Source organism: Hevea brasiliensis, chromosome 3 (genome assembly GCF_030052815.1).
Source record: "Hevea brasiliensis isolate MT/VB/25A 57/8 chromosome 3, ASM3005281v1, whole genome shotgun sequence".
Classification (NCBI taxonomy): domain Eukaryota; kingdom Viridiplantae; phylum Streptophyta; class Magnoliopsida; order Malpighiales; family Euphorbiaceae; genus Hevea; species Hevea brasiliensis.
In genome coordinates this window covers 54,978,514-54,997,816 of record NC_079495.1, presented here as the reverse complement: position 1 = coordinate 54,997,816, position 19,303 = coordinate 54,978,514, and the positions used below count along the sequence as shown (strand labels likewise).

The following is a 19,303-nucleotide window of genomic DNA, read 5'->3' as shown; positions in this document are numbered from 1 at the left end:
GGTGCTAGAGGTTTGTACCCTTGTTGCTTGTTTATTGGCTGGTCATGCTGATTGGACCATGTGAAATTTGGGTGATTTCTCCATCCAAGGTTGTAAGTATTTGAATACAGATTGTTTGGCTACCTCTGGTTAAAGTTTCCTTCATTATTCACATAGTTCATCTGTTCTGTAGGTTCATTGAAATTGTTGTATTCTGAATTCATGTATCCTCCTTCATAGCTGCCCTCTAGTTGACTATTTGTACCAACTGTGTTGGCTTGCATTCTTTCGAGTTTCTTTGTGAGCTGATCAAACTGGGCATTTATCATGCTTAGGGCATCTACTTCCAGGACCCCTGCAGTTCTTCTTACATTTCCACTTTCATTTGACCACTCATAATTATGGTATGCAACCCTTTCTAGAAGTTCAAGTGCTTGTGGAACTGTTTTCTCCATTAGATCACCCTTTGCAACTGAATCAACTATGCTCCTTGTAGAGGGTAGTAATCCATTATAGAAATTTTGCAACAATAGCCAATCTTCTATGCCATGGTGTGGACATTCCCTCTGCAGGTCTTTATATCTTTCCCATGCATCATAGAGTGACTCTCCTTCCTTTTGCCTAAAGGTGTTAAGCTCAAGCCTCAGCTTTGCAATCTTTGCAGGTGGGAAATACCATGCTAGAAAACCTTGAGAGAGGTTTTCCCAGGTAGTAAATGTTCCAGCCGGTTGAGAAAGTAACCACTTCCTTTCTTTATTCCGAAGGGAGAATGAGAATGCACTGAGTCTTATCGCTTGATCAGACACTCCATTCATCTTGAATGTATCACATAAGGCAAGAAAGCACTGGAGGTGATAGTGTGGGTCTTCTGTCGGTGAACTTGCAAACTGGGTTTGTTGAATCATTTGGAGCCATACTGGTTTTAATTCAAAGTTGTTGGGTTCCACTGTGGGTCTAGTGACACTGGGCTGAAATCTTTGGACAGATGGAGCTCCGTAATCTCTCAAAAGTCTTGGTCTATTATTATGAAGGAGCGGAAGCATGAAAAACACAAGTTTATGCTATTGAATTTAAAAATTTTCACCTAGGGTCATATGCATCATGCAAGATATATTTTTATCTATTTGATTTCAATGATAAACAACATATTAAAACACTTTTAATATGTTTCTGGATATATATTTGCCATTTAAGATTTTAGAATTAATCAGATTAATTTTAGAACCCTAGATTAAATCAAGAACAAATACACTAACCACTTGATGCACTGCAGTGTATTTGTGCCTTTGGGATACCTCTTCAGGACACCAAATGTTGTCCCCCTAGCTTTTCCACACCAAGTTCACCTATGGTAGCCCTTGAGCAGCTTCTAAAGCTTTTTCTATGAATTAGAAAATCAAGTTTTGCCTTATAAGAGATTACAGATATAAACAGAACACTGGAAACGATTTTTAGTATTTTTAATTCAAGAGATTATTTGCTAATCTCTTAGAATAGATGAGAGATGAAGAAGAAGAGAGAAGGGAGAGCTTCTTGGGTGGAGGCACCAAAGATATCAGCTACTGGTTGTATTGTTTTCTTTTCATAACAATACTTATATAGCTAGGTCACCACTTAAACCCTTGCCATATGTCACCCTTGCCACATGTCAACCTTTGATTGGTTTTAGGTTTAATTGACCCAATCACATTGTGCCAAGTGTCAAACCTATATTTAATCTTAATTTTAAATCATCTTACATGATTAAAAAAATATTTGGCAAGCTTATGTGTAGTGCCATGTGTCACCATCTCATGGTGCCACATGTCACCCTGTGAAATAACCAAAATACCCCTGTGTCTTAATTTTGAGTTCTCAACCCAAAATAATTATTTCTCTTTCTTACCATAAATGATTTCTCTAAATCATTTTATGCACCTCATAGACTATGGTTAACACCTAGCATAGCATGCCATGGCCACCCAATCACTAATAAGGTTTACCTTAAATGAACCTATAATCATATGTTACCATGCACTAGAATTTCTCTGTTACAAAATCCCAACTCAAGCTGGAGTCATGGTTTATGTCAAACCCCATTTGCTATAAATATTATGTTCTCTTTTAATTCCAGTTCTTGATTAAAAAGATTTTTTCTCATCAGAAACTCTTTTCTGATTAAATCTATCTATCCTGGCCAAGAACTTAAAACATCAAGAACAATTAAATGAACATAGGATTTTATCCCTATTTAGTTAGAGGAACAGATTCCATCTTGATCAACACCTACCTCCATATATAACTAGTAGGAGCCAACACATGCCCATATACCCATACATAATACAAGTATGAAAGCAGTATCAAACTCAAAACACCTATATACAAGATAACTGTGCTATCTTAGGTCTAAAGATTATATGCACTGATATGATTTATGACAATACATTGACAATAGTAAACTCCATGTGCTTGTCATAAGTGTCAGTGGTTCGATGTAACATCCTCACTTTAGCTAGTCCGTAAAGTCTACTGTTCCGATGACCAATGTCGGTCCAGGCAGCTAGAATGTTTGAAATTATAATTAGACTAAAGTGGAGAGTTATAAAGAAACTAAATAATGCATATAAAAATCAAGGAAAATTTATAGGAATGAAATACACTAAGGTTAAACGAGCCGAAACCCCAGGGATAAGTAACCCGAAAGGGAAGTGACGGTAAAGGCCGTTAGTAACCCTAAACCCAGGGAAAATTTATAAAATAAATTTTGGGACTTCAGAGAAGGGTCATAGAGGTTCTTATGGCATTAGAATGCCAAGAAAATGCTTAGAAAAATTTTTCAATTGGTACAGACAATTTTGGTCTTTTAAGCCAAACGGAGGGCATTTTGGTCATTTCGTCTTTAGAGATAATTTTTAACCAACTTGTCCATTTATGTAAGTGAATTATATGATATAAAATATGAATAAATATTGATGAAAAATTAATTAAAAATGAATAGGAAAAGGAAGAAGAGAAATTGTAAATAAATGAGATTTATTACCTCATGCTTATGCAAGCATGAGGTAATTAAAATGCTTAGCCAATCAAATTAAAGAAAAACACTTATAATACATAAAATGGGCAGAAAAGAAGTCAAATTCTAGAAGAAAACATAGCAGCCACTCTCTTTCTTCACAAGCCGCACCAAGCCTCTCTCTCATTCCTCCATAGCCAAGCTCACCAAATGCTTGCTTTCCCTAGTTTTCTTCCAACAAAAAACTTAAGTGTTAACACAAAAGCTTGCTCTTTCATCTTGGTGAATCTTTTAGGAGCAAAAAGAAGTGTAAAAGAAGAGTTCTTTCAAGTTTGAATTTCACTCCATTAGAGGTTAGTGACTTAACTTGCTTTTCTCTTTCAATTCATGTTGAAGGAGTATGAATGAGTGTAAATTTGTAAAGAAATGTAATAAATAAAATGTGTATGCCCATCCCATAATTTCATCAACATTGGATATGGTGAGGTTTTGAGGATTTCATGGAATTAGAAATGGTAGTATGGCTGCCTTAACATTAGTCTCTAAAGTGAAATGATGAAATGCAAGTTAAATGCATAATTTGAGATGTTAGGGTTAGGGTTTGGGTATAAAATGGAGACTTTAATCATGTAATGGTGAAAGTAAGTTTTAATGGTCAATTAATGACCATTTGGTTATGTGTAAACAAGAAATGAAGTGGTTAGATTAGTGGGAATTGCAGTTAGTGTTGCTGCCTTGGCTAACTTGCAGGACTGAGCATGAGTCCAGCAGGTTTGGGCAGCAATAACTAGAGTTGTAGAGGTTCAATTGGTACAAGGCCAATTGGACATGAAACTAGACACACAATGGCACAACATTAGTGAAGAAACCATGCCCAGAAAACCAAACCAAGTTAACCTAAAGATTGCCCTAATCCGGGTGACCTACAATCTTCCTGGGTAAAATGACCAAATAAACAGTGTTTAGTCATTTGGTCATAACTCAGTGTAGAAATGTCCAATTGACCTGAAATTTTACCAGCAAGAAGCCGAGATATAGCCTACAACTTTCATGAAGAAACCTAACCCAAATTATGGCCATAACATATTCAAAAAGTGATCTGCAGTCACTGCTCAAAATACTGTAGATTTGGTCAGTCCAGAAAATCTGGAAAATTTGTAATCCGGCCAGTTGTGGTTTTTGGGCCATAACTTGAGCTACCAAACTCCAAATGGAGTGATTCAAAAAAAAAAAGAAATGTAACTAGACACAATAAGGAACAACTTTCATGTTAACCACTTTACCAAATTCCCACTGCAAAAATGACTAATGGAACAGTAAACACAAAGCTTGAAATCTGAAAATTTTGAGCAATTAACATTAAACTTAGAAATGGTATTGGCAACCAATACCAACAATTTTAGAATGCAAAATATGGTATGTTGGGAGAATTAAAACAAATGTACCTATTTTCTATGTAAAAGTCAACATTTTTGTTGACTAATGGAATGAATAGTAACACCTAAACCTAAATTTCAAGAATTGTATAAATTAAGAGCATAACATGCCCTAGTACACCTAGCAAGATTAGTTTGGATAGCTTGGCATGCCAATAGGGTTTTATTAGCAGTACTGCAAATGGCTTCATGCCATTCTGTGTTTTATGGCTTCACGTGCCATTCTGTGACAAAATAGCCTTTGGCTCTGTTGATTGAGTTGTTATACTTGGGTTTTATCCCTGATAATTATTACAGCTTATTAGTTGTTCTGTTGCACACCGAGAGACTCAATGTGACCGATGGTGTGATGGTCTGAGGTACTTAGTACCCAGTGTTTACCTGTTTATCCAGTCCAGTGGACTAGTATGGGTTACTCAGGCAATGATAATGAATCTTACAAAATTTTAATCAAATTATACTGCAATAAATGTCAGAAATTAAGTCTACCTAAAATGTAAACATATATTTTGCATATTTATATTATTTAAGTTATTTTATTTTATTTTATATTGTCACCACTAAGCAGAATTACTTAGCGCGTCGCTTTTGCCACGTGCAGGTACTGTAGACATAGCTGGGGAGTTCAGCAGACCTTATAATGGGTGAGCTTTCAGATCTGCACACAGAATTTAGAGTCACCTCACATTTGCAGTGTTTTGGTAGGACATTAGGACTTTGGGTTGTATTTTGTATTTTGCCTTTTGTATTAGTTTTGATTGTAATTACAAACTCTTGAGCTTATGTGATAATGTAAAGATATGAAATTTCAAAATTTCATGTTTTTGAAATTTTCTGTATATTATGTTGAAAAATGAAATGTTGAGAAATATTCATGAATGTGCTTCAAGTGATGACGTGAACAAAAATTCGGAAAATAGTGTTGAGATTTTGAGATTGAGTTGAGATGTGTGTATAATGGAGTTCTAGATTTGAAATTTTTATTGGAAGTGTCTTTTAAACAGGTTCAGAAGAACTGTTTTTCCAATTTATAGCCGGCACTCTGCTCGATTTTCTATAAAATTTGCGAAAAATTTATATTAATACAAAATTTTAAATAAATGAATAAAAAAGGGTAAATTGAATTGAAATATGATTTGGTTCTCCGGCACACTGTGTGGCATATCTTGCTGGGCTACACTGTAGACGAGCAAGGGGTGTCACATTTAGTGGTATCAGAGCATCGGTTTAGGCATTTCTGGGCCTAGATAGAGTGCATACCATTGCATTGCATTTGTAAGTGTTGAGGTGACACTGATGCGGATCTATTTGTTTTATTATTTTGATCAGGATATGGATCCTGCTTCTCAAAGAGCAGTTGATGAAGAGGTGGAGAGTCATGCTCCACCAAGGGCTGAATCTGGGGGCAGAGGAGAATCTGCTCCACCAGCAGCTGAGGCACCTGCCCAACCTCAGTTTGTGTTATTTCAGTAAATGACCGAATTCTACCGGCAAATTATGGAGGCAATTCCACCACCACAACTACAGCCACAACCTCCACCAACACCACAGAAGTCCCATTTAGAGAAATTGTGAAAACATGGGGCTATGGATTTGTTCAGAAAGAAGGAGGATGACCCTATGACAGTGAAAAACTGGTTGGATAGAACAATTAGAGTGCTGAAACAGCTTCATTGCACCCCCAAGCAGAACCTGGAGGGTGCTGTGTCCCTACTTTAGGATGATGCATACCAATGGTGGGACACAGTAACTAGTGAGGTGCAACCGGATCAAATCACCTGGGATTTCTTTCTCACAGAGTTCAGGAAGAAGTATGTTAATAAAGTATATTTAGAAGAGAGAAGAAGAGAATTTATCAGTCTGAGATAGAGGCAACTATCAGTGGTAGAGTATGAGCGAGAATTCATCAGACTGAGCCGGTATGGGAGGGAGATAGTTCCTACAGAGGTAGAAAGGAGCAGAAGGTTTGAAGAAGGGCTCAATGACAATATCAAAGTTATGATAACAGCATTGGAGATCACAGATTTTGCTAAATTAGTAGATGCTGCATTGAAAGTATAAAGGGTCCGAATAAATGAGCAAACTAGAAGGGAAAGACAGCAGAAGAGGGGTCCAGGTCAATCCAGTTCATTTTCTGCTCCCAGTAAGAAGAGTAAGGGTCCTCCTGCTCAGGGTTCAGGACAACCACAAGGTCAAGGTCACCCCAGGCCTGCACACGCTTCACACCTAGGAGAGGCTAGTCCACACCCTCAGTGGGCAGCTCTCCAGGACGGTGTTTAGGGGACTAGCCCCAGCATCTTCTGCCTGTCCATACTGCCAGAAGTGGCACAAGGGGGACTGTTGGTGAGTGATTGGTGCATGCTTATGATGTGGATCTACAGAACATCAGATAAAAAATTGTTCGAAGAGGACTACTACAGCTGCTCCAACACAAGCAGATAGACCTGCTCTTGCACCACAAAGGGGTAGGAAACCCGGTAAATCTGAGGCAGCTGGTCCATCACTGAGGCCTGCATCTGACTCAGCTGAGAGGCAAAAGGCCAGAATACCAGCCAGAGCCTATGCCATTAGAGCTTAGAAGGAGCAAGATGCCTCGGACGTCATCAGGGGTACGTTCTCCCTCTACAACATATATGTGCATGCATTGGTAGATCCAGGATCTACTCATTCATACATCTGCATCAAACTACCCGTAGAGAGAGGAGTTCTAGTAGAGGAGAGTGATCAAGACATTCTGGTCACAAATCCACTAGGCTACAGTGTGGTAGTGAATAAAGTATATAAAGGTTGCTCATTGACGATTTAGGGGTATGAATTCTCGGCAGACCTAATTGAATTGCCCTTCCATGAGTTTAACGTGATTTTAGGAATGGACTGGTTGTCACGCCATCAAGCAATAGTTGATTGTAAATTAAAGAGGATTTCTCTGAAAACTTCTGAGGGTAATGAGGTTACTATTATGGGTGAAAGGACAGATTTCCTGTCCAATGTTATCTCAGCCACAGTTGCAAGAAGATTGATGAGAAAAAGCTATGAAGCTTACCTAGCACACGTGGTTGATACTAGGCAGGTTAAGCTGAACTTGTGTGATATACCCACAGTAAGAGACTTCCTAGATGTGTTTCCTGAAGAATTGCCTGGTTTACCACCAGAAAGGGAAGTCGAGTTTGCTATTAAGGTAATGCTGGGTACAGCACCAATTTCTATTGCCCCTTATAGGATGGCACCCACTGAATTGAGGGAGTTGAAAATTTAGTTGCAAGAATTGCTCGATAAGGAGTTGATACGCCCCAGTGTGTCACCATGGGGAGCTCCGGTGCTGTTTGTGAAGAAGAAGGATGGAACTTTGAGATTGTGTATTGATTATCGGCAGTTGAACAAAGTAACTGTGAAGAATAAATATCCATTGCCCAGAATTGACGATCTGTTTGATCAGTTAAAGGGAGCCAGTGTATTTTCAAAATTTGATCTCAAATCAGGGTATCATTAGTTGAGGGTAAAGGATGCACATGTGTCAAAAACTGCATTCAGAACCCGGTATGGGCATTATGAATTTCTAGTGATGCCGTTTGGGTTAACAAATGCACCAGCAACATTTATGGACCTTATGAACCGTATCTTTCATCCATATTTAGATCGGTTTGTAGTGGTCTTTATTGATGATATTTTGGTGTATTCCAAGACTAGGGAAGAACATGATGAACATTTGAGGATTGTTCTGCAAACCCTACGAGAAAAGAAGCTGTATGCTAAGCTGTCCAAGTGTGACTTCTGGATGAGTGACATCTTTTTCCTTGGACACATAGTATCAGCTGAGGCGATTAGAGTGGATCCTAAAAAGATAGAAGCAGTGATGGAATGGAAGCCTCCCAGAAATACAACTGAGGTCAGAAGTTTCTTGGGGTTAGCTGGGTATTACAGAAGATTTGTGAAAGGGTTCTCTCTTATAGCTGCTCCAATGACCAAGTTCTTGCACAAGAATGTGAAATTTGGCTGGAACGACAAGTGCCAAGCCAGTTTTGAGAGGCTAAAGGCTATGTTGACAGAAGCACCAGTGTTTATACAGCCAGTGTCAGGAAAAGACTTTGTGGTCTACAGTGATGCCTCGCATAATGGGTTAGGGTGTGTATTGATGCAAGAGGGGAAAGTGGTCGGCTATGCTTCCAGGCAGTTAAGGCCACATGAACAGAACTACCCTACTCATGACCTGGAGTTAGCAGCAATTATCTTCGCACTGAAGATATGGAGGCATTATTTATATGGTGAAAAATGCTACATATATACAGACCACAAAAGTCTAAAATATTTGCCAACCCAGAATGAGCTCAATCTTAGACAGAGGCGATGGATTGAGTTCCTAAAGAACTATGATTGTGTGATAGATTATCATCCTGGGAAGGCAAATGTAGTTGCTGATGCTTTGCGTAGGAAGTACATCACAACTTTAAGATCACTAAATGCCCGTCTGTCCTTAGCTCAAGATGGAGTTATTTTGGCTGAGTTACAAGTGAGGCCAAACCTGCTACAGCAGATACAAGATGGGCAGAAGGAAAATGAAAAATTAATGGCCATTGTGGGTAAAATTCTAGAGGGAGAGGAAACTGATTATGCGGTGAAAGCAGATGGGTGACTATACTATAGAGGAAGAGTATGTGTACCAGATGATGGGGAACTGAAGACTAGTATTCTGAAAGAAGCACACACTAGTGTTTATGCTATGCACCCAGGAAGCACAAAAATGTATAATGATTTGAAGCCTCATTATTGGTGGCCTGGTATGAAGAAGGATATAGCTGACTATGTTACAAAGTGCTTGACATGTCAGCAAGTTAAAGTAGAAAATCAAGTTCCATCAGGGTTGCTACAACCTATAAGCATACCTAAATAGAAATGGGACCGGGTCACTATGGATTTTGTTAATGGTCTACCTCTCACCCAGAAGAAGCATGATGCAGTATGGGTGATAGTGGATAGATTGACGAAGTCAGGACATTTTCTACCAGTTAGGACTGACTACTCACTGGAGAAGTTAGCATAATTGTATATCAGTGAGATAGTTAGACTGCATGGAATTCCACTTTCCATCATATCTGATCGAGACCCAAGGTTTACATCGAGATTTTGGAAGAAGTTGTAAGAAGCCTTGGGCACACAACTCCACTTTAGCACGGCTTTTCATCCTCAGACTGATGGACAGTCAGAACGAGTAATCCAGGTAAACCTAAAAACCAATTGAATTTTTATAACTAATAAATTGAAATGGCAGTAACAATGTGAATTATGTAATAGATCCTGGAGGATATGTTAAGGAGTTGTGTCATTGAGTTTGAGGAGAGTTGGGATAGATATATCCCACTAGCAGAATTTGCATATAATAATAGCTACCAAGCTAGCATTCAAATGGCCCCGTATGAAGCATTGTATGGGAGGAAGTGTAGAACCCCAGTATGTTGGAATGAATTGGGCGAAGATAAGCTGGTAGGACTAGACCTAGTGAAACAGACTGAGGAGAAGGTAAAACTAATCAAAGCCAATTTGAAGGTTGCCTCAGACAGACAAAAGTCCTATGTCGACTTGAAGAGAAAAGAGATAGAATATGCAGTTAGCGACAAAGTGTTTCTCAAAGTCTCACCGTCGAAAATAGTACTGCGGTTTGGAAGAAAGGGTAAGTTAAGCTCTAGGTTAATTGGCCCATATGAAGTCATTGAATGTGTGGGACCAGTGGCCTATCGGCTAGCTTTACCACCAGAACTGGATAAAATCCATAATGTATTCCATGTTTTTACGCTGAGAAGATATCGCTCAGACCCTTCACATGTCATCTCCATCAAAGAGATTGAAATCCAACCCGACTTAACATATACAGAAGAGCCTATACGGATCCTAGCTCGGGAAGTGAAGGAACTAAGAAATAAACAAATTCCACTGGTGAAAGTGCTTTGAAGGCACCACAACACTGAAGAGACAACTTGGGAAAGTGAAGAGACGATGAGGAAATAGTTCCCTCAACTGTTTGCATCAGGTAAATTTCGAGGACGAAATTTTTATTGGAGGGGAAGAGTTGTAACATCCTCACTTTAGCTAGTTCGTAAAGTCCACTGTTCCGGTGACCAATGTCGGTCCGGGCAGCTAAAATGTTTGAAATTATAATTAGACTAAAGTGGAGAGTTATAAAGAAACTAAATAATGCTCATAAAAATCAAGGAAAATTTATAGGAATGAAATACACTAAGGTTAAATGAGCTGAAAACCCAGGGATGAGTAACCCGAAAGGGAAGTGACGGTGAAGGCCGTTAGCAACCCTAGACCTAGGGAAAATTTCTAAAATAATTTTTGGAACTCCAGAGAAGGGTCATTGAGGTTCTTATGGCATTAGAATACTAAGAAAATGCTTAGAAAAATTTTTCAATTGGTACAGACAATCTTGGTCTATTAAGCCAAACGGAGGGCATTTTGGTCATTTCGTCTTTAGAGATAATTTTTGACCAACTTGTTGTTAGTAGTATGCCCTAGAGCATATCGTTTAGTATGTATCTTGTACATATTTTTATTAATAAAAGGCATTTCCACTTTTCCGTTTACATAATATATTTATGTGTAATAGAAAAGGTCCATTGATATTTTGTTAGAAATATTATTCTTAAGTTATTAAGAATATGAGTGACAATATTTCTAGCACAAAGTATCATAAATAGGTTCACAATCGAGGATACTTCATAATAAGGACATGACTTATCCAGAAAGATTGTATTCATGTTTGTTCCCAAGTTATTTATATGAGATATAAATAAGATGGAATGGTGAGTCTCATGCCATATAACAAACATGATAGGCACTTATAAATGATAAGTAGGCCGAACCAGTGACACTTATGACAAGCACATGGAGTTTACTCTTGTCAATATTTTGTCATAAATCATATCAGTGCATATAATCTTTAGACCTGAGATAGCACAGTTATCTTGTATATAGGTAGTTTGCGTTTGATCCATCTTTCATACTTGTACTGTGTATGGGTATATGGGCATGTGTTGGCTCCTACTAGTTATATATGGAGGTAGGTGTTGATCAAGATGGAATCTGTTCCTCTAAGTAAATAGAGATAAAATCCTATGTTCATTTAATTGTTCTTGATATTTCAAGTTCTGGCCAGACAGATAGATTTATTCGTAAAAGAGTTTCGATGAGAAAAATCTTTTAATCAAGAACTGGAATTAAAAGAGAACATAATATTCATAGCAAATGGAGTTTGACATAAACCATGACTCCACTTGAGTTGGGATTTTGTAATGAGAGATTCTAGTGCATGGTAACATATGATTATAGGTTCATTTAAGGTAAACCTTATTACTAATTGGGTGGCCATGGCATGCTATGTTAGGTGTTAACCATGGTCTATGAGGTTCATAAAATGATTTAGAGAAATCATTTATGGTAAGAAAGAGTTCTGATGATATTAAGAGTTGATATCATGTCTCATTGCCAATTAGTGATGAGCCTAGTAAGTCACATACATACACAAGTTATCACCTAATTAAATATGATTTAATTAATTAATTAAAGAGTTTAATTGATTAATTAAATAGATTTGGTTTGCAATTAAATTGCAAAGTCCCTAGCATGACTTGAAACCAAATCTAGATTATTGGATGTGTAGTATAAATTAAATTTATATTTAAAGTGTTTAAATATGAATTTAATTGATGAGAAATTAATTAATAGAGATTAATTAATTAATTTATATTTGATATAAATTAATTAGAAGAAGAAAATAATTATTTTGGGTTAAGAACTCAAAATTAAGACATAGGGGCATCTTGGTCATTTCACAGTGTGACACGTGGCACCATGAGATGGTGACACATGGCATAACACATAAGCTTGCCAAATGTTTTTTAATCATGTAAGATGATTAAAATCAAGATTAAATATAGGTTTGACACTTGGCACAATGTGATTGGGTCACTTAAACCTAGAGCTAATCAAAAGGTGACATGTGGCTAGGGTTTAATGTGTTAACCTAGCTATTTAAGTGTGGTTATGAAAAGAAAACATAACCAGCAGCCTCTCCTCTCATTTGTCACGCCATTTTGAGCCTCTCCAGCTATTTCTCTTCATCTCTCATCAATTCAAAGAGATTAGCCATCAATCTCTTGAATTAAGAACACTAGAAATTATTTCTAGTGTCCTGTTTACATCTTTAATCTCTTAAAAAGCAGAACTTGATTTTCTAATTAATAGAAAAAGCTTTAGAAGCTATTCAAGGGCTGCCATAGGTGTTCTTGGTGTGGACAAGCTAGAGGGACAACATCTGGTGTCCTGAAGACGAATCTCAAAGGCGCAGACACGCTGCAGTGCATCAAGAGGTTAGTGTAATCGTTCTTGATTTAATCTAGGGTTCTAAAATTAATCTGATTAATTTTAAAATCTTAAATGGCAAATACAGATCCAAAAACATATTAAAAGAGTTTTAATATGTTGTTTATCATTGAAATCAAATAGATAAAAATAAATCTTGCATGATGCATGTGACCCTAAGTGAAAATTTTTGAATTCAATGGTATAAACTTGTGTTTTTCACGCTTCCGTTCCTTCAATTGGTATCAGAGCCACTATATTTGCCATTTAGATTGTTGATTATATAATTTAATTGTGTGTTTGATCATGAGATCGAGAGATTCATTGCTGGTTAGATCATGAGATGTGGCGTCACACATGGTGAAGCCACCATTGGTGGCGGCAACAATGGTTCCTTGGGTGGTTCAAGGTTTGGCTTTTAATTCTGCAATTGTTGTATGATCTAAGGCCTATTCTTTGACTAATTAAAGTGTTTAATTAGTAGTTTTTATCACACAATTAAATTATGATTCAAATCAGAATTTTAAAAAATGTTTGAATGTGATTCAAATCTGAATTTTAAAAGTTGTTTGAATGTGATTCAAATGTGAATTTTTAAAGTTGTTTGAATCATATTTAAATCTGATTTTTTATAATTGATTGAATAAAATTCAGATCTGATTTTTTAAAAAATGTTTGAATGTGATTCAAATCTGATTTTTTAAAAAATGTTTGAATGTGATTCAAATATGAATTTTTGAAGTTGTTTGAATGTGACTCAAATCTGAATTTTAAAATTTGTTTGAATGAGATTCAAATCTGAATTTTTAAATTTATTTGAATCATATTCAAATCTGGATTTTTAAGTTGAATATGAGATATTCAATTTAATTTAAGTATGTATGTTTTATTTAATTGTTAAATAGTGATATGCATGATGGATGATCATGGACTATAAAAGACCAATGTGATTGGATTTATTTCTTTTATGTTTCTTTGGGATTGTAAATTAATTAATTTATTTTAATTTTTTTTGGGCATGTATTATTAAGTTTGTAATAATTTTTGGGTTGTAATTTCATTTATTTAAGTTCTTGTAAATTCGCCTTGGTATGCCAAGGATTACTATGTAATATTGGATTGCAAGAAGTTCAAGGAGGTCAAGAGCATTGGTGGGACCAGTGGGAGGAATTCAAGATCAAGTGTTGATTCTGTACTCCTTCAGTATCTCTTTTAAAATGAATGAATGAAATGCACCTAGGAATGCCCTGATTCAATTCTTGGTGGCTCAAAATTGAATCCCTTAGAAAGTCCATGATCATACCATATTTACTGCTTATCCATAAATGCATGAGATGTATGGGAATGTATGCAATTATATGATATATGCATGCTAAATGGATAATGTGCAAAGTGAGACCTTAATAGTAAATAGAATGACCATAAAATCTTCCAAACAAATGATTAAGTTGGAAATGCTATAATTAAAGTAATTATAACATAGGCCCTCCATTGGGGCAATTATTTTAAGAAATTTTAAATAGTTGCATAAGATGCAATTTATTTAAGAGATTTTCTTAAGAATAATTGTTAAGCATGAGATGTTGTAAATATGTAAATGGTTTAGTGGCCAATATTGGATGTACCTGAGGACATTAAAATTATTTGCATAATTACTGGCTCAATAGGATCAACTTAACTAATGCAAGATAAGTCAATAATGGATGTACCTGAGATTTTGAGCATTAGGGGCTAGGTAAAGGATTGAACCTCACATGAGATGTGATGGGCAAAGAGTTGCTCACTTATAGTTTATTGTAATTCCAATAATGGATGTACCTGAGGATGATCAATAGAATTATAAGAATTCAATCACCCACTAGAAATCCATCCAACTAGGATTTCCGTTTTCTACTTTGGAAGTGTAGGATTCGCTAAGTTAGTGGGAGGACCAATTTGATTAAAAGACCATAATCATTTTGGTTAATTACATGATACATTTACTAATTAATCAGGTTATTTTCTGCAGTTAATTTTCTGATAAAAATGAGCACAAAACAACCACCACCATTCAATATCCTTGCAAGCATACTTGATCACAATAGGTTGATAGGACCTAATCTGTCTGATTGGCTAAGAAATTTGAAACTTGTCCTGAACCTTGAACATATAGGATATGTTCTAGATTCAAATGTTCTGTCCCTTACCTCCAGAGGCCACATAAGAGGAACATGAAACTTTGGACAAGTGGAAGGAGCATGATATGAGAGCTAAGTGTTACATGCTTGCTTCCATGAGTAATGAGTTATAGAAGCAACATGAGAACATGCAGAGTGCGAGTGAGATCCTCCTTCACCTACAAGAGTTGTATGGTGAGCACAGCAGGAACGCTAGGCATGAGATATCTAGACAGCCATTCCGTATGAGGATGTCTAAGGGACAGAATGTTGGGGATCATGTCCACAAGATGATTCGGCTGATTGAGCAGTTGGAACATCTTGACTTCAACATGGATTTCCAACTACAAACGGATTTGATCCTTCAGTCCCTTCCTGAGTCTTTTGGGAATTTTGTGACAAATTTCCATATGACTAAACAGGAATGCACCTTAGCTGGTTTACTTAACATGCTGGTTATTGCCCAAAAGAATATGCCAGGTAATAAAGGAAAAGAGGTAGCTTTGGTTGCATCTTCTTCTGCTGGAAAGTCCAACAAGAAGAAGGGCAATAAGAAAAAGAAACCTCAGATTCCTGGTCCTTCCAAGAAAATAGCTAAACAGAAAAGGAAGACTGAAGCTGATGGAGGCAAAGGAAAGTGTTTCCATTGCCAATAAGAAAGTGTTTCCACTGGCCAGAGTATAGAAATCTAAATGAATACAATGCCATGGTGAAAACCAACTCAAGTTCAAAATATATTTGGCACTTAAGGTTATGTCATGTTGCAGAAGATAGGATTGCAAAATTGGAGAAAATGGGAATTCTATCCTCATTGGGCTCTGAGCCTACTCCAACTTGTGAATCTTGCCTTCAGGGTAAAATGACTAGATCACCCTTTGTTGGACAAGGACTAAGAGCTGAAAAAATTTTGGAACTAATACATAGTGATGTATGTTGTCCATTTAAAGAAATGGCTAGAGGGGGTTTTCATTATTTTATTACCTTTACTGATGATAAATCAAGGTTTGGGTATTTGTATTTGATGAAATACAAACATGAATTTTTTGAAAAGTTCAAAGAATTTAAATCTGAAGTAGAAAATCAAACAGGAAAGAATATTAAAGCTCTTCGATCAGATCGTGGAGGTGAATATTTGAAATCGAATTTGATGAATACTTGAGAGAGCATGGCATTGTTTCTCGGTGACTCCTCGGGAACGCATACGGTGAATGGTGTATTTGAAAGGAGAAATCGTACCCTATTGGATATGTGACGTTGTATGTTGTGCTATATTGATATGACAATCTTCTTTTGGGGATTTGGATTAGAATCAGCTTTGTATATTCTGAATAGGATTCCATCAAAATCAGTTTCTTCCACACCTTATGAGATATGGCATGGAAGAAAACCGAGTCTTAAGCATGTTAAGATTTGGAGTTGTCCAGCTTATATCAAAAAGCTGAACACTGATAAATTGGAGACGGATCGAGAAAAGGTCGATTTGTTGGATATCCAAAGATAGTTTTGGATATTATTTTTATTTGCCTACTTCACAAAGGTTGTGATAAGTAGAGATGCCACATTTCTTGAACAACGGTTTGTTCAAGAAGGAGGCAAAGAAGGCAAATATAGTTAGAATTGGAGAATTACGACCAACCAGCATCGGATGGATATAGATCCATCTAGTCAACCAATACATTGATGAAACATCTACACATTTGTTCCTCGTAGAACAACCGTGGTATCTCACCCACGTGAGATATGGTTTTCTTCATGAAGAAGAACAAGAGTTGTCTACTCATGAAGAAGTAGATCATGGAGATGATCCACTTACCTATGAAGAAGCTATATCAGATATAGACTCTTCAAAATGGATTGATGCCATGAAATCCGAGATTGATTCCATGTATAAGAATCAAGTTTGGGATCTTGTTGACCCACCTGAAGGTATTGCACCTATAGGGAACAAATGGGTTTTCAAGAAGAAAATTGGTTCTGATGGAAAGGTAGAGACCTATAAGGCAAGGCTAGTAGCGAAAGGGTTTCGCCAAAGGCAAGGAATAGACTATGAGGAGACTTTCTCGCCTGTTGCCATGCTTAAATCAATTAGGATTTTATTAGCAATAATGCATACTATGATTATGAGATTTGGCGATGGATGTCAAAGACTTTTCTCAATGGATACATTGAAGAAAACATTTTCATGGAACAACCTAAGGGATTTGAATCCCAAGATGGTTCCAAGGTATGTAAGTTAAAGCGATCCATTTATGGGTTAAAACAAGCTTCGAGGAGTTGGAACATCCGTTTTGATGAAGCCATTAAATCCTTTGGGTTTATCAAAAATAAAGATGAGCCATGTGTATATAAGAAGGTTAGTGACAATGCTATCACTTTCCTTGTCTTATATGTGGATGACATACTGTTGATAGGTAATGACACAGGTATGTTGACAACTATAAAGGTATGGTTGTCAAATACATTCTCCATGAAAGACTTAGGGGAGGCAACCTATATTCTTGGGATTCGCATCTATAGAGATAAAGCGAAAAGAATAATTGGTTTATCCCAAAGTCTATACTTGGAAAAGGTGTTAAAGAGGTTTAACATGCTTGATTCCAAGAGAGGATTGTTACCAGTGAGACATGGTATCCATCTTTCTAAAGAGATGTCTCCAAAGACACCTGAAGAAAGAGATAAGATGGCCAGGATTCCATATGCTTTGGCTATTGGAAGTTTAATGTATGCAATGTTGTGTACTAGGCCGGATATCGCATATGCTGTTAGTTTGACTAGCAGGTATCAATCCAATCCAGGTTTGGAACACTGGATAGCTGTCAAGAATATCCTTAAGTACTTGAGAAGAACTAAGGATTTATTCTTGATTTATGGAGGTGGAGACTTGCAATTGGATGGCTATACTAATTCTGATTTCCAATCAGATATCGATGATAGAAAGTCTACCTCTGGATATGTGTTCATTTGTAATGGAGGTGCAGTCAGTTGGAAGAGTTCAAAACAGAGCACGACTGCAGATTCCACTACAGAGGCTGAGTATATTGCTGCATCAGATGCTGCAAAGGAATATGTTTGGATAAAGAAGTTCGTGACAGAACTTACAGTAGTTCCTTCCATTGAGTCAGCAGTTCCATTTCACTGTGACAACAATGGAGCAGTCATACAGGCTAAGGAACTAAGGTCTCACCAAAATCCAAACACATAGAAAGGCACTACCATATTATCAGAGATATAGTTGGGCAAGGCAATATAGCCATGCAGAAAAATAACATCAGCTGAAAAATCCTGCTGATCCATTCACTAAGCTTTTGTCACAAGTTCAGTTAGATCGACATCTTGAGAAGATGGGTCTAAGATATTGTAATGAATGGCTCTAGTGCTAGTGGGAGATTGTTAGTAGTATGCCCTAGAGCATATCGTTTAGTATGTATCTTGTACATATTTTTATTAATAAAAGGCATTTCCACTTTTCCTTTTACATAATATATTTATGTGTAATAGAAAAGGTCCATTGATATTTTGTTAGAAATATTATTCTTAAGTTGTTAAGAATATGAGTGACAATATTTCTAGCACAAAGTATCATAAATAGGTTCACAATCGAGGATACTTCATAATAAGGACATGACTTATCCAGAAAGATTGTATTCATGTTTGTTCCCAAGTTATTTATATGAGATATAAATAAGATGGAATGGTGAGTCTCATGCCATATAACAAACATGATAGGCACTTATAAATGATAAGTAGGCCGAACCAGTGACACTTATGACAAGCACATGGAGTTTACTCTTGTCAATGTTTTGTCATAAATCATATCAGTGCATATAATCTTTAGACTGAGATAGCATGATTATCTTGTATATAGGTAGTTTGAGTTTGATATCGCTTTCATACTTGTACTGTATGGGTATATGGGCATGTGTTGCCTCCTACTAGTTATATATGGAGGTAGGTGTTGATCAAGATGGAATCTGTTCCTCTAAGTAAATAGAGATAAAATCCTATGTTCATTTAATTGTTCTTGATGTTTCAAGTTCTGGCCAGACAGATAGATTTATTCGTAAAAGAGTTTCGATGAGAAAATCTTTTAATCAAGAACTGGAATTAAAAGAGAACATAATATTCATAGCAAATGGAGTTTGACATAAACCATGACTCAAATTGAGTTGGGATTTTGTAATGAGAGATTCTAGTGCATGGTAACATATGATTATAGGTTCATTTAAGGTAAACCTTATTACTAATTGGGTGGCCATGGCATGCTATGCTAGGTGTTAACCATGGTCTATGAGGTTCATAAAATGATTTAGAGAAATCATTTATGGTAAGAAAGAGTTCTGATGATATTAAGAGTTGATATCATGTCTCATTGCCAATTAGTG

At 36.6% G+C, this 19,303-nt stretch overlaps 1 non-coding gene across 1 annotated transcript; it reads left to right on the top strand.

Moving 5' to 3' along the window:
* The first annotated feature begins 522 nt into the window (after window positions 1–522).
* Window positions 523–629, top strand: LOC131178918 (small nucleolar RNA R71). The gene has a single exon (XR_009147925.1). It is a non-coding gene; the product is annotated as a small nucleolar RNA R71 (small nucleolar RNA).
* Window positions 630–19,303: the final 18,674 nt, after the last annotated feature.